The sequence below is a fragment of the Thunnus albacares genome, chromosome 20 (assembly GCF_914725855.1).
Source record: "Thunnus albacares chromosome 20, fThuAlb1.1, whole genome shotgun sequence".
Taxonomy (NCBI): Eukaryota; Metazoa; Chordata; class Actinopteri; order Scombriformes; family Scombridae; genus Thunnus; species Thunnus albacares.
The window spans coordinates 24,454,036-24,478,441 of record NC_058125.1 but is presented as its reverse complement, the minus strand read 5'-3'; the positions used below and the strand labels follow the sequence as shown (position 1 = coordinate 24,478,441).

Here is a 24,406-nt window from a genome sequence, read left to right as displayed (position 1 = left end):
ACACCCGTGAATATGGTTTTCAATGCAACTGTTTCTCCTAGAAATTATGTTTCTACAGCATACTACTAAGTTGTTCTCCCAGTTACTCCGCGTTAGCGTCGAGGAGGTGGTCAGGGTGGATGGAGGGCGGACGAAACGCAGGACGTTGACACTAGCGAGGTTTGCTTCCTGAGTCCTGAGTGTGTTTAAGTTTGAGCCAAAAAAAAAAATCACTTAGGTTAAAGTTAATGAACGATGGGGATTCCAGTTAAATGTTAATTGACACGTCGGATCTTGTGCTTCAGGTCACTGCTGACTATTAGTGTCTAAACATAACAATAATACACAAGTGGATATTGTACTGCAAGATAATATATTTTGGTGTAAAATAAAAGAAATACATCATCACTGAACACTGAATAAAAAAGTTAAATGTCCTACTGGGAGCAAATAGTGCAGCAAATTGTGGAAATATTGCATAGAACTGATTCAGATGACATGACATGTAATATCTCGGAGGAAGGATTGTTTTATGAAAGCAGCAGTGATTTGTGTCTTTGCATCTGGATACAACACTTTCCCTCTTTCCTAGCATTGACATCTCCAAAAAAAAAAAAAAAAGCGGCAATTTCATCACATTCGCTTCTCTGATGTTCATCTTAACTTGATCATTTCTTCTGTTTGTGCGACCTGTTTGCTTCCTGCGTTATCTGTGTGCTTTGAATGACCATTGATTCACAGTAAGGTCAGAAGCAGACTGAACAAAAGAGTTCGGAAGAGAAACTAGTTTTAGTTGCTGTGATCTCAACAATAAGAATAAACTAACTTCCTCGTGTGTCATATTTATGTCGTTATGTCAAAAAAAGATATTCTGCTATTACCCAGGGACGAGTTAACCCTGATCTGCCACCTAAAACATACTTTTTCAATCCTTTAGGTACACAGAAAGCACATAGGCAAGAATGCTGCTTACATTTCAGGTGCTTATCGATGCGTACATGTTAATAAAAATATAAAAAAATATCATGAGCCACAGTCACAGAGAGACAATAATGTAGAATACTGTATATCCTACTTTTAACCAACAGTTTTTAAATGCCATGACACCCCATAATACTAAACTGTTGGATGGAACCATCACAATAATAATAATTTGGCTTATTCGTAGTGCTGGAGGAAATGTCACGGGCTCGTTAAAATAAAAGGATTTGTTCTCAGTGTGGTCAACACATTTAAAAAGCGACCTGCCCTTTTAGATTATTAGAGTTTTGCGAGCGAGCGTGACACTCCCGCCTGAGGGCGACGCTTGACGAAAGGTCGGATGTCACCGAAAAAACCACTAGAGTTCATTCTTGAGAGATCACGAATGTTCCCGGCAAATTTGACGTAAATCTGCCCAACAGTTGATGAGATTATTGTCGTTCTGTCACAGTTTATTAGACCATATTCTATGTTTTCCACAGCTGGGGGGGAGCAGGGGTGGGTAGGACGGTGGACGCTTAATTTGGGTGAACTGAACCTTTTATTAGGTCACACTGAGGCAGCTTATCATGTATTATACGTGTGACGAACGAGCAGAAAAACTGACCGACATCACTTTTTCTTAAGCCTCTCCAGCTATGGCAGAAGAACAAAAAAAGGAAGTGAAGAAGAGGAAGCTGCACACACACACACACACACACACACACAGAGCGCAGGATTGATTTCTGCCCTTCTGCGAGGGTATCAATATGGCCGCTGTGGTTGCGTGGCTCCACTGAGCGTGATGCAGCAGCTCAGCCGCATCAAAGCTGCAGACTCCAAATCTCACGCTGGCTGCACACTCACCGCCGGCCGGCCGCATGGATGGACAGCTGAGCTGCAGTGCGCTCTGGGAAACGGTGTTTTTCATCAACACCCAATCAGAGGCAGCTGTCAGGCGGAACAGAAGGCCGTCCTGGGGAGAAACGCTGATAAAGACATTGACACAGAGACTGAAAAGTGTGTGTGTGTGTGTGTGTGTGTGTGTGTGTGCGTGTGTGTGTGTTGTGGGTAAACAAACACACACAAACAGCAGAACACACACTCGTTTCTCCTCTCTTTCTTTGCCCTTCTGTAACACACACACCTCTACAGTGGCTCATAAATTGCAGTTTGTGTATCCGAGGAAACCAGTACACACACACACACACACACACACACACACACACACACATTTTCAGTCGCCATCAGTGTCTCCAAATATCAAGCGGAGCTGCTAAATTATTTTTTTTGTTCTTAGAGGAACATCCTCTCTCCTTATGTTTGGCTGTTTTTTGATGTTGCAAATAGATGAGGTGAAGTTTTATCTGTTGTTCAGCAGGTGTGCATGTTTTTGTAACATCAAATATTATATTGCATCAGGGTTTAAAGGAGATATATTCTACATATTTCCAGGTCTGTGTTTAAAGTCTGGAGCGCTACTGGAATATCTTTGCATGGTTTTTATTTATCTCGTACTGGCCCTTTATGCAGCGCTTCAGTTCAGCCTCTGTTTGAAACAGGCTGTTGTCGCTTTAAGACCCTGCTGAACTGTTTTAAACTTAAACTTTTGATTTATAAAATGTGCATCTTCAGTGGAGAGAAATAAGAGCTTAAGATAAGAAAGTAAAAAAAAAGAAAGTAGTGAGAAATAGACAAACTTTTTACAGGATTTGTGAAACATTTTGATAACAATCTGATAAAAAAAAAAAATGTTTCTATTGTGATGTTGTGTACTGGCTACACAGACAAAGACGGTACATTCATTGTTGGTTTTTTGGTCTCTTAAAAAAAAAAAAAAAAAAGCAAATACAAAGATAAAACAAGAGCAGCCATATCATTTAAATCCCGTCAATGGTATCAGACAAACTGCATTTGCTGCTCCACTGATCATAAAACAGAGCAGAAAAGTGAACTTGAACAGTCGATTTCTTCCCTCTTCAGTGATTTCAAAGCAACAATATATCATGTTTCCATTCTGCCGCCGCGCGCTGTGACCGAACCGTACTGCGCTCCCTACTGTTAATTTAATAAATCTTTCATCGCCGACAAGGCCGATCAGATGAACGAGAGCTCTCGAGAGCGGCGAGATCTCTGTCGAAGCGTGACGCGCCTGAAAAGAAAGATTAATTAAAATATGAAATATTAAAAGTTACGGGGGAGGAAGAGGAAAAACAGAGAGAGAGAGAGAGCGGAGGGAATTAAAAGAAAGAGAGAGAGAGAGGTGAAAAGGTTAGAGGAGGTGGATTTACTCCAGGCGGTGTGTGTGGAAGACGGCTCCGCCTGAGGCTGGTTGCTGTTAGGATGCATCCGTGTTTCTGCCTCCTTGTAGAGCTGTTTTACATAAAGAATGTGCACTCGGTTAAATCTGCACCTTTGTTTTCTATGAGAACCACAGCTGCACCTTCATGCTGATGAATTAAAGGGTCAGTCCACCAACTGTACACTTCAAAGTCAGTTTACTAGTCGTGTTAAGTGTCGTATAGTCGTATAATATCTTCTGTGGCTCTGCGGGACTATTGTGCTGTGTTTTAGCGACTGATAAACCTTTAAATGCATTAATCGGTTACTCAAACTTGACTTCCTGGATCATATTTTATTTCTCACTAGTACCCAGAGGCAACACACACCCCCCATCAACGCAGCCCCTGTGTGTGGTTTTCAGCCTGAATTGCTGCCATTGTTGTTAATCTCATCGTGTTTCTTCTTCTTCTTCTTCTTCTTCTTCTTCCAACACCGCGCTGCTGCCACCATCTGTTTTGTCACCGGTATTACACAGCGTTTCTACAAAGCTCAGTTTTCCCCCGTACGCACTACAACACCAAGCCAGCTTTTTCACATTTACACACTGTGGAGGACGTTTTGGAAAAGCTCAGTTTTCGGGGGAGAAAAACGCTTTTTTTTTTAGTCCGGATGGAAGGATAAAACAGAGGAAGATACATTTAGAAATTTAGTCAGCTTAGTGTGGAAAATGGTCTTTTTTGAGACTCTAGCAAATCACAGCTGAAGACTTTTCTGTTTGCCTTTTATTAAACCACATTAAGGGTTGATATTTTACACTGTAACTTTTATCCTCTTGTTCTTTTTGTCTCATTCCCTTTTTAGCTTCTTTTTACTTCCAAATTTAACACTTTTTAATTGTTTTTATATGTCTTTTCATTTGTGTTGCTTTTATATTCTGTTTTAATGCCTTTTATGCTCTATGTAAAGCACTTTGAATCGCCTCGTTGTTGAAATGAAATGTGCTGTACAAATTAACTTGCCTTGCCTAGCAGCAGTATTCTGAATGGTTACAGTAGTCTAACCAGCTGGAAATGAAAACACGGATTAGTTTCTCCACATCCTGCCTGGACATCAATCCTCTGATTCATTCTGTGTTTTTAAGATGCTAGAATGCAGACATTGAAATTTAAAAACTCCTAGGAGTCTAGGATTACACCTAGATTTCTGACTATGTTTTTAATTTTCAGAGACATTAAAGAGAGTTTAACATAAAAACCAACCCCAGCACCATCAGTCCCCCAGCTGCAATCCTTAGAAGTGTCTGATGATCTTCACGTCGACTCGCAGGTGAACTTCTGCCGACCCGCCCGAGCGCTCATTTCCTCGTGTCTTTAAACTGTTATGTACATTTAAATAATCGTCTCGGTGATTTATTGCGTTTGACTGTTTTGAGCCAATCCCGGCTGACTCGCACTCCGTAATTTGCTTTTAATTACAAAAGAAATAAATGGATGCTTCTCCGTCAATTGAACTTCATTGTCAAACGGGGCCCCCTGTTCACCCCTCATTGGGCTAAACTCTCCAAGAGGATTAAACCTCGGTCTGAAAGCCACTTAGAGAACCTCATATTGCTTCATACATATTTAAGGCTGCACGGGGCAAGACAAAGCGACGTTAGACAACGGCTCATTGGTTCTCAGCTCGTTAGCTCTCTTTGTTGTGTCTCCATAGGAAGCGATGGAAACACAATGGTTCCTCTGTTTGACTGAGCCTTTGGCAGGCAGGTTTTGACTTTAAGGACATATGAGGACTCAGAAAGTTATAGTAAAGTATTTTAAACTTGTCTCACATGTGCTTAGTGTTGTGTTTAGAGTCCCGTTATGGTGTTTTGGCAGCACGAGATGAGTTTTTTCATTGTACAACGAAGAAAAAAATCATTTAATTGTGAAGTTTTTACATCATCTGCTGAGTCACTTAACGGTGGGTGTTAAAAGGTTCTTTCTTCCCAACATTACAAGGTTTTTTTGTGTTTTTTAATCACTTATTTCAGCTTAGTGTTTCTGTTTATCTGTTAATTTATCAGAAGTGTTTCTTTTTAGAGAGTGTCGTGATGTTAGGACACATTATTCTCTGCTTAATCAGTGACACTGACAACAGGTGTGCATCATTAGTTGCACTAAGCAGTGAGTCACTATGCTGTTGAGATGAGGTAGGCAGACTAAAACTGTTCTGTGCCCTTGTAGCTCAACCTGTAATTAACTGAGTGGATGGTTGATTCCAGTCAGGAGAGGCTGAGAAGGTAAAAGTCCAGTCACTGGTCAGCAGTGATGAGTAGGGAAGAGAGTAGGCGGCTGCAGATTTTTCTTTTGCTTCAGCTTAGGTAATTGAATTTCCAGGGTTTGTTTTTGCCTCTGTTTCATTAATACCTTTATTAATAAAAGTCACCTTTTTTGCAGATACAGTACTCCCGCCTGCTGACCTGCGTCTTCAACGTCAAGTTTTTTCCAGCGCCAAATAACAAAGTCGTAGTTTCCAGAAAACTTCACTTGTAAGACAAATTACTACAATCATACTGAAAGGATTTAATAGACTAATTAGCTCAGGTTTCACATAGTACATCTTATATCTCATATTGCTTTAAATGCAAAGTGCTTTAAATTGGACTAGTTTTGATCTTTTAAAAAATAACTCAAGTAAAACAATAACTTTAAGTATAATTTGGCTTTTTGGTTAATAGTTGCTAAATGTAATACATTTTAAAAACAGGAATGGTTACAACCCCAGATCAAACACTTAACAAAAATTAAATAAAATCTAAACAAATATATACATTAAAAAAAAAAGACTTAAGAAATCTCTCTTTAATATCTCATGCAAGTTTTAAAGTTGCAACCATTTTAAGCCACTTGGGTGCAGGCAACAAGCTGAAAACACACATAAAATTGTTTTGGTCAGTGAAAAGGAAGTAGAGCGGGTCGTCCGCTAATCGGAAGATCGGCGGTTCGATTCCCGGCTCCTCCAGTCCGCACGTCGATGTGTCCTTGGGCAAGATACTGAGCCCCGAATTGCTCCTGATGACTGCTCCAGTGAATGATTAGATTTCCTCTGATGGGCAGGTTGAGACTTTGGTCAGAAGACTAGTAAGACGCCATATAAATACGGTGCATTTACCATTAGCAACCATTCCCATATTTTAGCTCTGGTTTGGTCTCCACCAACCTCTGAGAGAAATATTTGTCTTTTCTTTCTCCATCAGCTGATTTCTAACTTTATCTGCTGTTGGTTTAGTGTTCAAAAGAAATCCCAGCATCCTAAATGTATCCATCTTTTGTCCTGTTTTCCTCTTTGTCTTGTCTTCCATAACCTCGGTGCTTTTTTTGTATGTGTTTGAAGTCGTGCCGTCTATATTATAGTCATTAATAAGCCGTTCGGCAGGCCAGTGTGTTTTGAAGTCACAATGTGCGGACACGTACAGGCTCCATATGTGGTCCCCTGATGTCCTCTCTCTCTTCTTCTTTGATGTCTCTGTTAAGATGTTTTTCTAATCGGCTGCTGATGGCGGCGTTGCGGGAAGAAAGGCGAGGTCACAGGGTTTGTAACTCTATGATAACACGGAGCTCTTTGATACCGCACGCTGCTGCCAAATATCTCTGCGACTACGTGTCCTCCCTCATACATGGACTTCCACATGTATGACATTAATCAAAGTACTGACAGCTACAGTTCAGACAGGCTGAGAGCGTGCTGCTGCTGCTGCCGCTGCTGCTGAAATGCCTTTTTATTTATTAATTACACATCCTAAAGTTAATTCATGCAGGTATAACTTGAAAAATGGTGCAAGAGCAGACATCTTTCACCAGTTGACTGTGAAGGATGAGGCCGTACGGCACCGAGGAATAAGATATATCAGGCTTTGGATACACACACAGTACTAGTAAGTAGATCAGTTCATCGTCGGTTTGGCTCCAAACGTGACAGTAAAAAAATATAGCAAATTACAAGCCATTTCCTTTAAATGCATGAAATAAGTTTTTTTAGTTATAAAGATGAAAAACAAGTTATTAAATATCAATTAATTATCATGCTCTATAAAAACTGTTCTAAATGTCATTACATTTCTTCTGCAACCTTAAATGTCAGTGTAGCACTAATTATAATTATAATAATAATAATAATAACTTTTCTATAGAGCACTTTTCAAAAACAAGTTACAAGGTGCTGTACAAAGACATAAAAGCAAAAAGAGAATTTAAACTGAATCAAGAGTGAGCAATTCCAATAAAAAAGAGTGCATTAAAGAGAGTTTTAAAAGAGGAAGGTGTAATGTGATATTATTACTTTATTTAATATGAATCTGCAAATATTTGTTCTTTTCCTTCGTCAACTCATACTGAATGTACAAAGCCTGAATGACCTTTTTGCTGGTTTCCTTCCAAGACTGTTTTCACAACTATGGATGTTGCCATAGTTACTCAGGCCACTGAAAGGATGAGACGACGCATATGGATCCATCTCTCAGTGTCCTCTGTTCTGCTCTGAGGTTTGGCTGCATTGAGACGGAGTGAAGATGCAAACAACTGCCAAGCGAACTGGTTGAACCTAATGATAGATGCAACCTGATTTTAGTAAATCACTAGTTAATTTGTAGTTACTAAGAGTTTAGGATGAACTTATGAGACATGGACTTAGTGATGGATTTATGAACAGCTGATGCAACACAGCCCTTGGCTTTGTGCACGAGGGTACAAACTCCGTCGTCTAAAATATCATTGTGCTGCAGCATTTCCTGTCATGGGAACTAAGGAGTCCATTAAAACTTTCTTTGATAGCAAACACTTAAGTAATGTAAAGACTGGCTGTTAGGAAACATCTGTAGTCCAACGAGAAGCAACTATGTAAACAGGAAGTCACTGTAGTATCATTAAAAATAACAGTTTTAGGAGCCAAAGGATACATTTAAATAACTGACAAACCTTTGTGAATGTAGGTCTGACTTTGTTTTATTTCTATCTGCATCCCTGGAGAAATATGTGTGTTTTATAATTAGTAGTATTCATGCAGTTTACAGTAAGAGAGAAATATCCCATTATGCTAAGCTAACTGACATTATTCGGTCATTTACGCTAACATCATCAGCATATAGTTTTGTAATTTGAGGTATACTGTGTTTCTTTCTAGTAAATGTAAAGTGTCAGGTCAGATATGTCGACCATATTCCATATTACAGCTGCAACTAATGATTAATATCATTATGCATAATTTCCCAGTCAACGGTTACGTCTTTAAATGTCGTATTTTAGTCCAAACCCCTAACATATTCAGTTCACTATCATGCTTGACAAAGAAAATCATTAAATCCTCACATATGAGAAACTAAAGCAGTTATTCAACTATCAAAATAGACGGTCAACTAATTAATTAATCAATCAACTAATTGTTGCAGCTCTACCTCATTTTACCTCTTTTACTCTTCAGATATTAGCAAGCTAACGTTAGCTTTGTCAGTTGGTTCATTCAGCTAGCTTAGCAGCAGTTCCACCTGCAATTAGTAGATGTAAATATATAGTAATGACTCATCTCTACGTAACAAATAGTTTGTGAGGTGCTACTGGTTTTAATTTAGTGATGTGTAAATCTGCACGTAGCTGCAACCAGCAGGTCCTTAAATAACATTCTTGTTGTGTCATGTAGTAACTCTTGTGTTTCTTACTTTCTAGCAGTGTTGCAATCAAACAATTATTCTGTTTGTACTTGTTTTAAATCTCTCTGGAGATGAATGTCAGTGTAAGTTGCTTTCAGTCTCTCTGTTCTTGTGTGTAACTTGGTGATAAAGTCTTGTTGGGAGCAGAAATTGAACAGCAGTCAGTGAGTTTTTCTGTGGACTATCAGCAAAAATCCCACTAGATGTGTATTAGTTTGACATTTAAATGAACTCGTGTCCCATCACGTTAAACCTTTGTGACATGACAGCTTCATACCGGACTGTAACGCAGCATCGCAGTGTATTTTTTTTTTTAGGATTTCTTCAAAAGTTGCGCCTTTTGGGAAAAGTGAAACAAGAGCTTGAAAGGTTCAGTGCTTTCAAAAGTAACTCTTATTTTTATTCAAATATGGCACAAAAGTGTCTGTGTTCAAGTTTCACTTCACATCTTCAAGAAAAAGCTTGCGGTATATATTTTGATTGGCGTAGCAGCTATTTTTCCACTGATTTCACCTTGATTTTTAGACTCGACAAGATAAAGGTAAAAAGATAAAAAGAATGATTGTTCTTTGAAGGCATGAAGAGCAAGGACCCTGGAGTCGTGCTTCAGCTGAATCCCCCGCTGGCTGCTGAGTTACCATGAACACCGTGTCAAGAGTCGAAAATAATAGTTGATTATTGATTAAGCTGATCAGCTATAAAGAAATTGCCTTTTACACTGACCTTTTCTGCAGTTATCAAGTATAATATCACACACACACACACACAAAAACCCCTCAAGGTCTACTTTCTAACCTTTTCTGGACCTTTCTACTACATCTTACACTTTGCTCAGTTGTCATGGAGATACTTTAGTTGTCATTACATTACCTAAGCATGAAACATCAGTCACATGATAACGTGACAACTGAGCACACTCCAATCTGTTGATGATGACCACAAGATGCGGTTGAAAACTCTAGAAAAAGCTAGTAAGTGGACTTTGAGTCACACTACTGTTGTCAGTGAAACAGAACGAACGTCTTGCTCAAATCACATAAGATTTGCTTGACTTTTACAAATGCACAACCGTAGTTGACAAAACAATCAGAACAAAAGTTGATCTCCCTCGGCTGAGGAGGGTTGTGTGATACGGTCAAAAGCTCCAGATGAGCTACTACATGGACCTCAAGGTGAGTCTGTTTTTTCAGCATTTTCTCTCGCTTTTGTCCATTTGAAGCACAGTAAGACATTGTTTTGGGTTCCACTACGGTATGGTGGCCATCTGTAATTACTGACATTTTAAAGACTAATTGATTATCAAGACGATACTTGTGAATTATTGATCGTGAAAGAAGTCATTATGCCTCCAGGGGTGCCTTTTTGACCTTTGACCTCACTATGGGATGAATAACGAATGTCTTTACAAACCTCAATGACGCATCATCACCGTGAGGACGGAGGACTCTGAGATTCCCAAACTCTGTAGCGGAACGTCACGAATCCTCCTCTGAGTGAGCGGACGCAGGTTCCAGCCAGCGTGACGCAGATCCAGAGGGACACGATGACGAAGGCGAACAGGAATAGACAGAGGGACCAGACAGAGAGATGGCAAGAGTGCTCTCACGCTTGATTTCTTTCTCTTCCTATCTCTCCTCTTATTTATTCAGTGACAGACAGAAAAAACTACCCGAAAGGACTCAGCTGGAGACATTTTACACAACAATGTCCGCTCGCTCTGTTTTTGAAGCTTGTTTGATGTTAAAATCAGAATAGTTTTAGCAGCTAATCAGCTGCCAAAGCTGCTTGTTTGCCCCGAGAGGACGAAGGCTCCTTCAGCTTCACTGGGAACACTGGACGCTGAGAAAAAAAGGGTCAGTCGAGCCTTTATTTTCATGGTAAAACCAGTGTCTGAGCTCACTCGGCCAGTTAATTGTGGCTATTTGCAGCCTGAGGATGATGGCTGTTAGCTTTTAACCTCCCGTGACCAGGCCACCAACATTAAAGCTGTTCAACTTTTGGGCAACAGGGATTTTTCACTTCATTACATTCATAATACGTTCTGAATTGTAAAGCAGAGCAGAACATCATGTGGGTTTAGTCACCATATCTCCCAGTTATACATGTGACACGGCTGATCAGCGTAGAGAAAATGTATTATCATTATAATTATTATAATTTCTTATTTTCTCCTTGTTCTTAAGTTTTTGTTCATGCACCATCCATGGTGTACAATACATAGTGATTAGATTGTCTGGTGTGTCTTCAGTTGAACAACAGTTTCTCTTAAAAGGTCACTCACTATCTTTGAGGTAGAAAAACGAAAAAAAAAGTACAGGAACGTTGTTATCGGACATCAGTTGTAACATTAGAGCGATCTGCTTTCTGATTGGAGGATGGAGGGCTGCGTGTCTGATGAGCGACCCGGTCTCACATCAAAATGTGTAAAAGCAACGTTGGTCCACGAACACAATAACGCGTCTAAAACTGTGAGACGCCTACGGGGGTTTTTTTTGCTTTGTTTTGTTTTGTTTTTGTCTCGGCGTATTCGTCTCTGTTGGCTTGCGTCTATCAAGTTTCTGTCTGAGAAAACTTTATTTCTGAGAATTTAAGTTTTTTTTTGTCAGTTTTTAAAATTAAATGATCAACTTCACATTTTACCGCTGCAGGCTATAAAACGCCTTTTCTTATGAGAGATAGTTAGAGTGCAGGCGACTTGAAATAGAACGAAGCCCACTGACGGCCGACAACCCAAAAGAGGGGTCGAACGTGTCAATTTACCCACAATACATTGCTCCTCTGTAGCCTTCAGTTATCAAAAACTGACAAAAAAAAAACTTTATTTCTTCGCGGTCCTTCACAGTCCTGTTGGCATCTTTCTCTGGCTGATATGTCATTGTCATTATTGTTATGATTGTTGTTATCTTAAAGAGTACGGTCTATATATATAAATAAAAATTGATTGATTGATTGATTGGTTGATATTGTTGAGTTATCAAGGATACTTTCATGTTTTTGTGTTGAGAAATGTTGAAGATATCTATATATATATATTAAAAGAAAACCATTACTACTTCTGAGCAGGTCTTCCTGTCAGCCAATCACAAAGCTTCAAATTCTGGATTTCATACCCAGTTCATCCCCAAGGCTCTAAAATCTACATTTTATCAAACAGTTTATCATCAAACAGTTAAATAACACAAATAACATAACAGCTCCATAAACTATAATAGCAATAGCAGCATCCATAGCAACCACCATAGCAACGATAGAATGCCTGAAACCATGACTGACAAACTAAACATCATATACATTCAGTGAATGAAGACTATGAAAATAAAATGCACATTCCTTTATTTATCAAAGCAGATTTTGATGTTGAAACTATCTTATAGTATTGAAAGACAGAAACTTGACGGTCACATGACATGGATGCAGGTCAACAGAGACGAACAGGCCAAAAAAACAAACAAACAAACAAACATAATTTTAGAGTCGTTATTTTGAAACTAATCCATTTTGAGCCGTGCACCAACGTAGCTATTACACATTCTGATGTGAAACTAGGTTGATATTGTGTCACATCGTGTCACACCGCTAAACTATAATTAGAAATTTTAGCATAAAAAGTAATTAGAAAGAAGTGCTGCGGCTGAATAACTGATCCAGTTAAATTACAGTAATAACACCGTTGCAACTAATCACATTTTATAAACCGCTCTTATTTTGAAGTGTATTTTCATACAGTCCTGGCTGTATCTTCTTTGTCTTTACATTCTTACTGCTTTCCCTCTGTCTTCTCCTTCATCATCTCTCTTATTATCTTGTCATTTTCTCTCTCTAGATAGGTAATTAGATTTAACTGACATCAATAAAAGTAAATACGAGGCTGCAGTCACCCCAGTCCTGACATACAATTAAATTGTCTCTCAGCCTCACTTTTCTCTCTCTATCACTCCTTCTTCTATTTTTTTTTTTCTCTCTTCGTGTCACCGTTTTCCACTTTCCATCACTGTCTTCCCTTTTCATCGTCTTCTCTTGCTCGTTGTGCTGGATGAGCTTTTCAAGAAAAAGACATTTTACTGTGAGGAGCTTTCTGAGACTCTCTGTCTCTGATTGGCTGCTCTGGTGCTGTAATGTGACGTGATGAGAGAGGAAAGCCTCGGAAAGCTGGATGACACACACTAAGTCTCCTGTTGTGTGTGTGTGTGTAAGTGTGTGTGTAGGCTTTTGAATATGTATTTTGGGGGGGGGCAGAGTCATCAGGTCACGGAGGGTGTCTGATTGTGTGTGTGTGTGTTTACAGTCAAGCTCTCCATTGTTGAATACACAAAAACATGGGGAAAAAAAAAAGACAAATGCTTTAACATTTGTCTTCATTAAGCGCTTCTTGTGATTCTCTGTACATAAATATGCATGCAGGTATGTAAATGTATCACGGGGGCTCATGGGAGTTCAGTGTGACAGCTTCCTGTCTTACCTGCATACCAATCTGTAGAAAACCATTATTCACAGAAATCTCTCGACACTCGTCTTTTCAGACTCTTGACCTGTTCTAACTGATTGATGCCAAACAGCCTCCCGCTGCACACACATGCAGGGTTTCCAGTGTATTCAGTCATAATGTGGTTAACGCAGACCTGAGAGCTTGTCCCGGTCTGTACCAAAATATATCACAACCATTAATATCTCAGGTTTGCTCTTTGACAGTGCTTCAGAAAGCGAGTTTTTACTTAGCATTTAAACGTTGCCGGAATAAATGAGTCACTTGAAAGCTGGAAGGTTGGAGGAATGTAACTGTTGGTTAGTAATGTGTTATAATAATGTGATTTAAGTAACTAGTGTGATGATTACGTCTGTGTAACGAGTGACTGATTACATTTTTCAAGTAACTGGTTTATGTGCATGATGCTCCATAGAGTCACTCCATCATTTTTGGGCTGATCTGACAGCGACCCAATATCAGATCAAGACCAGTATCAAGAACTGCAGTGATTATTAGCCAATTAATCAATTAGTCAATCGACAGAAAATGAATCGCCAGCTATTTTGATAAGCGATAAATTGTTTTAGTCATTTTTTAAGCAAAGATGCCACATATTAGCTGCTTTCTGCCTCTCAAATGTGATGTTTTCATGTTTTTCTTTGTCATACGTGACAGTTAACTGAATATATTTGGGTTTTGGACTGTGGGTCAAAAAAACCAAAACATCTGAAGACGTCATGTTATGACTCATTATGACTAATCAGTTACTTGCAGCCTTAATGGGTTTTTTTTCATTAATGCTAACATTTGCCAATTAGCAATAAACATTTTTCACTCACCGCCTTTCTATCTTATAGCTTGCTTTCTCTTTTGATTCTCTCTCCTTGTTCTCCCACTACTCTCTCCTCTCCTCTCTTTTTATCTATTTCCATCCCATTTCTATTGAGACTGAAAAAGCAGGATGGTACTCTCGCTCGTTTTTGAAAATCTCCATCTTCTTTTGTTTCATTTGAATAAAGAAAGCCGAGTCTTTTTCTCTCGTCTCTGCAAAGTGGAAAATGTTTAGCCGTTCCATTTTGCAGAGTGACTCTCCAACCACCGCTCTGCTTCTCACTTCCATTTACATTACCCCCCTACTTCCTTCTCTTTTCTCTAATACCCGCTCTGTGATTGGTCAGGACCGGGAGGCGGGAGTGTACCTGATCTGCTGTGAATGCTCCCAGAGAATAGAGTCAAGGTTCTTGTGAAGATTAGAGATGTGAATATGAAATGTACTATGGTGAAGGTTAAGTGGGAAATGTACTGGCTGAAGAAGATCTACTCTGCATTTTTTTCCATACATACAATATTCTCTCTAATAATGTAACCATGAAGTTACATAGTGATCACCGCTGCATGGGGGCACTGGGTTGTGTTTTAATACAGTGTCGCTGGTTGTATTGGATCATTGTTAGCAGGGATGTGTAATATCAGTATTGAATTTACAGGATTTTATCACCAATGTGCTCAAATAATTTTCTCTGTAAGGTTTTTAAAGCTACAATATGCAACTCCTGGAAGTCAAGCTAGCGTTAGCATGAGACTGGAAAGCAAAGCACTCATCGAAGAGGCCTTTTCTGATTGGTTGAAAGGACGAGGCTCGCTTTAAAACCTTAAGAAGGGAATATATTAATCTATCTCTAAACCTTTGACAACACCTCTCCTCGTAAGATATGTTTTGGAACATATTTTAACTAGAAATATAAGAAAAAAAATAATTTATTGAAGTCAGATCGATGGATTGTGTGAAGAGCTGCTGATAGTTGCAGTTTGAACAAACCTCTAAATAATCTTGGAATAAGGGTTTTTCCCATTTTCCCATCCTGGTAAAAAGAAAATTATGGGTAAAATATGAATACTTATCATTTATATTATGGAATTTGGATATACTGTGTGATTATTTGTTATAATGTCAGATAGTGGCAACGAATCCACACGTTTTCCTCCAGCTCAGTCTTAATGTTGTTTTAGTACTTGACTGTGAATTGTTTTTAAAACTCCTTGAAGGGAATTTGGGGATTTTGGGGAAGCTGTAAAGATGTCTTAGGCTTCTACCAATGATTGTTTTCATTCATCTTTGTCCGTTACTTTTAATTGTTTTTTTAATCTATAAAATGTAGAAAATAATGAAACATTCCCATCACAAGTTACCAGAGCATTTTGTCTCATTTCGTCTAAAAATATCAGTGTGAAACACTGAACGTGTCTTTCATGCCAGTCCAACATCTATGGGACTGATTTACCAATTTCATAATATGCCACCCCTGCCTTATTGTGATTGGTTCAGCCTTGTCACATGGTCTCTTCTGAAAAATGTTTTATTTTTTTCTCTCGACTCAGTATCAAAGTTTTCCTCCGTATACTATACTGTATATTTAAGAGCTCTGTTCTTCCTCTCTGTTTATTCCTGTTTATCTGACCTTGGTCGTCTCCTCACCCTCCTGGCGAGTCTCTGCAGTGAAGTGTTTGTTTGTTTATTCTATATGTTTGTGTACACTCTCCGAGCGCTCATCCGCTGTGTTGACAGCCGCCGACGGCGAGGAGAAGAATTAACGCCGGTGGTATCTGGAACATTAATGCTGGGAAAGTGTGTTTCCTCCCGACGTGAGACTTCAAGTCCAGTTTGAAGGCTGTTCTGAGGAGAGGGAGAGTGTGAATAGAGAAAATAGAAAAAAAAAAGTGACTACATATTCAAGAGCCCAACACAAGAGCTGCACACTGTTCAAGGAGAGGTTACAAATCTGAGAGGAGAAGAATCACTGATAGAGAAAACACTGTATGTTATGTCATCATTATTATCTCTTGAAAGACCCCAAGACCCTGCTCAGTATCAAACAGCAAAAAGACACAGTTAGCTGTAGACTAGCTGCTGAACATAGTGGAGCATTTAGCAGCTAAAGAGCCAGATATTTCCCTCAGGAGTTGATAGAGAGCAAAAACAGAAGCTAAAAGAGAGTGAATGTTGGACTTATATTCACAAGGGGGACAGAAACACGACTCCAAACGAATGATAATGTTGGAAAATAAGAAACTGTTTGCTAACAAGTTCAACATATCAACTTAAAGGGTGATGATATGTCAGGTGTTGTGTGCATTCACTACTTGTTTCCACAGCCAGCAGATGGCCAAAAAATTAAGTTAATGCAAGTTTAATGAGACAGCTTTAGAGTTGTTGAGAGGCTAAACGTTTCCCTCTGCCTGTCTCCAGTTTTTATGCTAAGCTAAGCTAAGCTAACGACGCCAACCTCGAGATTGAAGAGAGTGAATATTGGATTTAAATTCACCAGGTGGACAGAAAAACGACTCCAAATGTATGACAATGTCGGAAAATAAGCAACTGTTTGCTAACAAGTTCAAATATCAACTTAAAAGGTGATAATATGTCAGATGTTGCGTTTAAAGCTTGTTTCTGCTGCTCCCAAGTTACTAAGTGCTACGTTTAAAGACCAGGAAACATATTCAGCTCTTGAACCAACAAAATGCAAACACCATTTAATTTGATTTGATTTTTTTTTTTTTTTTTCTTAGTGCCAGCTAAAAGAAAACTGATCTGTAGTGTCAGAAATAAAACAAACCCTGAAGCACAGGATCAAAAAAAATGTGTTTATACCTGCAGAGGTGATGATACCTCCACTAGTGCTTCTCACACTTGCTGCAGTGTCCCCCCAGTGGTGTCGACAGCACAAGTTTAGTTACCATCAAACCGAGATGAGTTGTCGAGAACAGGGAGAGAGGAGACGGGAGGGAGATGATGATCCTGCTGAGGGGAAGTAGGAGTGTGTTGCATTGGTAATGGGCCCACCTGCTGTTCCTCCATCTCCTGTGTAAGAGTGTGTGTGTGTGTTTCTGTCAGCGCTACGCTCTGTAATAACAGCACACATGATGCAGAAACACATCAATGAGATTTTTCACGTTTTCCTGAATGAAGCTATAACTGGAAACTTGTTAATGGTGCTACAGCAGAGACAGAGAGAGAGAGAGACAGAGAGAGAGAGAGAGAGAGAGAGAGATGGTTTATTACAACTTGTGTCTTATTTTTTATGGTTTTCTCCATCATCTATATCTCAATAATGACGTTGTACTAAGCAGGTTAGTTGCTACACCGCATTTATATATAGAGTGCAGCCACAAAACTGATGTAAATAATGTACAAATCAAAAATGATAAGACATAAATAAACACAGTTAAAACAAAGGAATCAGAATCCGTTTATTAGTATGCAGCATACAGAGAATGTGTCTTAGCGTTTGCTCCCACAAACGCAACATAGAATAATAAAGAGAATAAAAACAGAGCGAAGGTAAGGTAGTAATAAATGATAAAATGAAACAAAATAGTATTAAAATTACATTTAAAATATATTAGAGTAGAGTAATAATAGAAATTGGATATAAAATTTGAAATGAAATATGGACTACACTGTGGAAAAAGAAATAATATATAATAATTAGATTATGTAAGCGTGGAGGTTGATGTTGTCGTGTACAATGTTAAGTCCAGTTTGATGAAATGTATGAAAAGTGCACAGATTAAATGAGGGAAAATGTAAAGTCAGAGCAACAGCTTCTGGAAAGTAGAACAGACACACAAACAGACAATTGACAGATTGACAAAATTCATATCAAAAAGGAACTTAACTGTTTTTACAGAACTTCGAACCACATCTCACATGGCACACATGATGTCCAGAAACATCCGTGATCCAACCCTAAAAACAAACACGGCGTCTGAGCGGCTGATTATTCAAGTGTTTCAGCACGTCATGTGTTTGCGAAGCATAACGCAACAGCCCTGAAACACTCACAGAGAACTGCTCTCAGCTCGGGGACGGAGGACGGCTGGTGGTCACTGAGCTCCTTGTTGCGGTTGCATTGATGATGACAGCGGCAGCAGCAGCAGCGGTCTTACACAAGAGAGGCGAGAGCCAATAGAGGTTTTCGCTTGAGTTCACTTGTGTAAAGTGGAATGAACATAAAGTTGAAAGCCGAACAGAATAAAGAATAACCAATCAATGCAAGACAAATCACTCCGGCTATACTGTCCATTAATCCCAGAGCAGAAGCAGAGGGGCCGGGAGCTGCTCGTCTCCTCTGTAGTGCCGGCTGCAGCTCGGCGGTTTGAGTTCTCTCAGGAGGCCTCGCTGCCGCTGCTTTACAGGCCCACAATCCTTCATTATAGACCTCCAAGCCTTCTCTGAGCACTGAGACTGTGCTTTAATAAAACTGAGCTGAATCGAGGTGCGCAGGCGCCTGCTGCTGCTAGTGGCTTTTCATATATCCAAGATACTAAAGGATGAACGCTCATTTTCTTTTGCTCTGATGGACAAAATGCAGTTCCATTGCTGCAGAATTTGTGTTAGAGAGATTTTCTGTAATAAGCCCTTAATGTCATGTGATTGAGCTTAAAGCCCCATCATGTATATTTAAGAACTTCCAACAGTTCCCCACCAATTTTTACAAGAATTTCATCTTTTAATAATTTCAAAGACACTGTAATGATACTATAATGAATAAAAATTCTGCACAGAGGGGCTTCAACTATCCAAAGAAACTCAATTCAAACCACTCTTGCAGCATAATTTACTCATCCACTTTGTCTTTTATGATTAGTATCTTTCATAAAAAATACACAAATGTAACTGATCACATCGTTTCTGCTGTAGCTCAGATAGCTGATTAAGTTTGATGCTTTTGACCATTTTGGACAAACGGTGTTGTTACGGTGTTGTTTCACACCACAGGTTGTATATAAAGATGGATGTAGTGAGGTGTGATGTCACCTGTTGGTTTTCCATTTGGAGCCAGTTTGAAGCTCAGAGCTGCAGCTTGGATGTATTAACAAGAACTGGACTCAAAGTAGGCGTCCTGTTCATTCATACGTAAGTTGCTCGGTAGCGCACAAAGCCAAAAAAATCAGCTTCCTGCTGTAAAGAAAATTACCCAGATGTTGCTCACACTTCCTGATCGTTGGGCCTATAGAGCATGCTCGGTAGGGACATCCGCTGGACAGGCCGGCTGACTTCCTGTTGGCTCTGCGCTCACTTGAATGAGGATAAAATCATTTAATCATGTTGCTCTTCTAGACTTTCCAAATGTTATCAGACCAACTGGATCAAATTCTGATAGTAAAACAAATCATTTCTCGAGGGTTGTGACGCCCAAAAAAACTGTATTCACGTATTACAGCCGCTTCTTTTCCAGTGTTTGTTTGTGGGCCAGTGTGCATCACGTGACGGACCCGGACACTGTAATTACACGTTTTGACCACAGCCTGGCGCTCCCCCTGAGGGGTTGAGTTGCAACTTATAGTCGGCGCCGTCCTTTCTGTTTGGAGTCAGGAGCTTCCAGATAAAGAGTGCGTCGCGTTGTCTTTCACACTCTGGAAACGCACCCCGCTACCTCGGACCGAAGCTAAGGCTAGCTTACTGGGAACACTGAGCGGTTAGCTACATTAGCTAAATTGTGATAATAGAACAGGTATCGTAATCAAGTTATATTAAACGTAGTGAAATATTGGGACAGTAGCCTGACTCAGAGTGAGTCCCAGAGCCGTGGAGAGCAGCGGGTGAGCCAATTGTCAATCACAGCTGTCAATCAACGCCCACACGGCAGACAGAAAGTCTTCAAATCTTATTAACGGAATAATTATTTCCAAAATGACCACTAATCAGAAGGTCAGAATTTAGAGATTGAGACCATATTGACTCGCCGAACAATATGATTGACTTATTAGAAAGAAGTTGAGGCTTGTTGAACGGGAGTCAACATACTTTAATGTACTTCAGCCTCAAGACGTGGTAGCTGCTGCTCAGACTCTCAAACCAGCATAACTGATTTGATCCTGATTCAGAGAAAACAACCGAGGTCAGTCAGATGTTTGTAAACCGGGTGAAGAAGAAAGGGATGATCATCTGGCTGTATCCGAGGCAGAAAAAGAGCAACAGAAAAATGTCAAAGAACACTGTGACCATGACGATGAGACGGCAGAAATATGCTGTTTGAAAACATTCTCCATCATACCAAGATATTGATAGATGAAAAGGAAAAAAGAAACATGCTTGCATAGTCTTTTTCTTCCTGTTAAAGTAAGTATTGAACTCATAATCAAGCACAAACATTTGCTTGATTGAAATTTCAAAGGTCAAAGTTCAGAGATTCCTACTGTAGGTCAAAGGGAAGCTTTGATTTTGGCTCCTCTGTAGCTTTTTTTTGTTTTTTTTAAAAAATAATTCTTTTATTTTTTCCTGATACATCAACACCTGCTGCTGTTTTTGTGCTTTTGTACTTTTGAATTTCTTTGTCAGTATTAAAAAGGCACCAATACAAAACTCCAATAATAAAATCAGCCTTTTGTAAAAGCAAATAAAAATTACTCATGAATTCAACAATAAACTATAATGTTTTTTTTGCTTTTATTCCAAGATGATCCTTTTAAATTGCTTTATTTGTGTTTAAAATGAAAGTACCGTGTCGCCGCTGCGCCGCATGAATCCATATTGATGTAAGTGTCTGCAGTGAGGATTATAACTGATATTGGCGAGAGTGAGAACAGCATCTTTATGTCCGCCGGCGTTTAAAGTTATCAGTTGGTAACAGTTTACAGTTCCGACAGCGGAGAGACCGCCGAGCGTGTAACAGCTGTGATATCAGCCGTCTGGAAGCCGCCGAGGATGTCGAGCGAGGAGGAATAAACTGGAAGAGTCACTTTGCAAATCTGCATTTCTCAGCAACTTTCAAAGCAAACCGTTTGAACTGAAGCGCTTGAAGTTTTCCCCTTTTCCCTCTCACACACACACACACACACACACACACACACACTTCTTTGAATACACACAAACCATCAGTAATGCTCTCTGGTCTTACACAGTAATCATACGTTGTGGAGGAACGGGGATGAGTAAGATATAGTGAAGGAGCACAGCTGAGCCCCTGATGTCAGATCAGGCCACGGAGCTTTATATATTTAAAAAAAAAAAAACAACCTCTGTTAGCTCCGGTTTCAGATCCGCTGTCCTGTTCTGAGTTTATGTTCAGCAGACCGACCCGCGGAGAGAGATTAAGACGCCTGCGGAGTGTGAAGAGGAAACTGAACGGAAACTCAGAGCTGCTGCAGGGAAAGACTGACATCTGATTTCTCTCAGGGTTATTTTCTCCTGATCTGAGCTTCAGGGACATTTTATTTGTTAGACTTTCATTATTTTATTGGAATGTGTAGCCAAGTGATTAGTTTTTATCAACCTTTAGTTTAAAAAAATGTGAAGAAAAATGCCATTACCCCAAATCCACAGTGATATCTTCAGTTTGTTTGTTTTGTCTGACGAACAAAAAAAATATGATCAATGGTTACAGAATTTTGGCAATAAAGTGACACATACTGACTTAAAATAAGAAAACGTTCATTAAAATACAAGTATGTTAATATAACCTAAATATTTAATAAACCCAAATTAATTTTACAAGAAAATTGGATTCATGTTAACGTAATTATTGGCAAAAACGGATCTAGATTTACTAAATATATGACAAAAATGTAGTTATTTAGTGTATTTAGATCTACTTAAGTAATTTAATAACTTTTAATCAGTATCAAAGGACTTTAAACCTACTCAGTAATATTACGTGTTACTTTACTTATTATTATTCCCTAAATTCTATCGGTTTCAGTCGACTCATTATCGTGCACGAAGATATTTAATTTACCGTCATGATTTATGATAAAGAAAAGCAGCAAATCCTCACATGTGAGCAGCTGAGGTCAGAGAACAAAAACTGACAAATAATCTATAATCCAAACAGCTGCGGATTCATTTCCTGTCGAACGACTGATCGATCAATCGTTGGCAGCTCTAGAAAACAACAATCTGTCAATCATCTCACATGTTGATTGGCCCAGTAAGAGTGTAGGCAAGATTTTGAGTTTCTCTCTCATAACTTGCATCAAAAAGACTTAAAATTTGATTGAAAATAGCATTAAATTATCGCTCAGCTCCACTCAGACCGATGAAAGCTGCAGATCCATGTTTGACAGCGTAGATCTGATGCTGACCCTCACAACAAACTTTACATTCTTATCCAGACTCGTGCTAAAGATCTAATCTCCGTTTTCTTTTCATCCGGTCTTTCTTTGTTGTGTTTTTCTGCACACGGTTTATTCTCAGGTGTCTTGGGAGGAGAGGGGGAGGGATGTTTTCCTTCTTCATTTCAGCTTCGAAGCAGAATAAAAAAGAACTTCCACAGGTTAGAGTTAGAGAGAGAGAGAGAGAGAGAGAGCGCAGTAAACAGAACAAAACTTTATTTCCTGTTTTGTTCTTCTCTTCACTGAGCCGAATCCAAGGGTTTTTTTTTTTCATGTTACACTTTGCTTTCCGATGAAGTTTCATCCGGTGGAGAAAACTTTACTGTCATGTCTGTGTCTTTGTATTCAGGGCTGTCTCTGTTGCCTGAGTTTTGAAAATTTAGTTGAAAAAGTAAAGTAAAGTACAGCGAATAGACTCGAAATTATACTGATATTCTTCTTCAGACGGCATCAGATACAGTTTATGTTTTGTAGTTGGAACAAAGGAATTAGATTTTTTCTGTAAACCGGAGCCTTCTGTTCCCCCCGGTCCAGCTGCGTCCAGGATTTCGGTCGGTGGTGTATCGCTCTCTGTGTGAACTGGGGGAACGGGGAGAGTGCAGGAGGAGTGGAGCGATTCGGAGCTTATGCAGCATTACCCAGCTTATGTTTTCAGCTCAGAAAAATACAATAAGATACTGAAGCAGATAGACACGGAGCTGATACACGCTCGCTACAATCCTATCTCTCCTCCTGGGAGGCGAAAGCGAGCGGCTACAGTACAGCCTGCTGGGAGTGGAGGGGGAGGGTAATTCAACATGAAAGTATGGTAGAGAGAAGTGTTTGAATTACTGGGGAGACTTGAGCTCCTCTGGAAAGGGGGGGAGAGCAACCTTTACTTCCTGATAACGCACCTTTTCTGAAGCAGGTTTCCACTTTATGTCAGCAACAAAAGCAACAATCGTTTTTCCATGCAATGACATATTATATATGTAGAAACAGGCCTTCATCTGTGTGATATTTTGCATAAAGACCTCCCCCCCCCTTTCCCATAAGGCCACAGTAACCCTACTTCAAACACCGCTCCAGAGTATCGGATCCTTCAAGCAAGAGTGGAAAAGTCAAAACTAATATTATCTGTTCAGATTTTTTTCCTGCGCTGAAAAATGTTCAATAAATCTCTCAACATACAGCAGAAGGTCACACGAGCTCAACGTGATATCAGGAGGGGAAAACTTCAGCATTGAAAAAAGCTGCAGCCAAACGGAGGATGAATCATTGATATCTGTGGAGATTTTTTTTTAAAACAGAGAAGGTTAATATTGACTCGACGTTGATCACAGGAATAGATTTGACATTGAGAAGGTGGCATGCACAGACTTCAGAAGATATCTGATTAATTATCATGTAGGAGTGCGGTTTCTCTGTAATACCCTGTAGGACGAAGTAAAATGAGTTTGACTATTCTGGGCTTTTTATAATTTACTTTATTGTCTTTTACATCTCATTTTGACAGTCGAAAATGTAGAGAAACCTGGCTAGAGAGAGACGGGTATCTTGCCGTTATGTTGCGTGCTTCTTCTCACCTCACGATTAATATCCAACGACAACTTCAGTGCCAATGCTGGACGTAGGAATTTAGAGTTTTCATATGTGTGTGTATGTGACATGTTTTCAGAGCAGGAAAAACAACAATAGAAACGTTCTCAAACCACTCCTGTAGTAAAGTCCACATCTTCAACTCTCCATCATGACTGCTTCCTGCATCACTCATCATCCACAAACCACCAGTAGGACCAGTAGCAGAGCAGCAGGTGGATGCTCTAACATACTCAAAGCAATATAAATATAAAGTACTGATATGTTCAGCCTTGCATTTACATGTGAAGAAACAATCCTATCTTACATTAAATTACCAAACCTTTAAAAAAAAAAATGCTTTGGTT

At 39.4% G+C, this 24,406-nt stretch overlaps 1 protein-coding gene and 1 long non-coding RNA gene across 3 annotated transcripts in view; one reads left to right on the top strand and one right to left on the bottom strand.

The window, feature by feature from the left end:
- Nucleotides 1-24,406, top strand: part of grid1b (glutamate receptor, ionotropic, delta 1b) — a 288,771-nt gene that overhangs the window by 11,747 nt on the left and 252,618 nt on the right. The window lies entirely within an intron of this gene.
- On the bottom strand, nt 12,861-13,675 carry LOC122971852. The gene is made up of 2 exons (XR_006399574.1): nt 13,362-13,675; nt 12,861-12,940 (listed from the first exon to the last, which is right to left on the bottom strand). It is a non-coding gene; the product is annotated as an uncharacterized LOC122971852 (long non-coding RNA).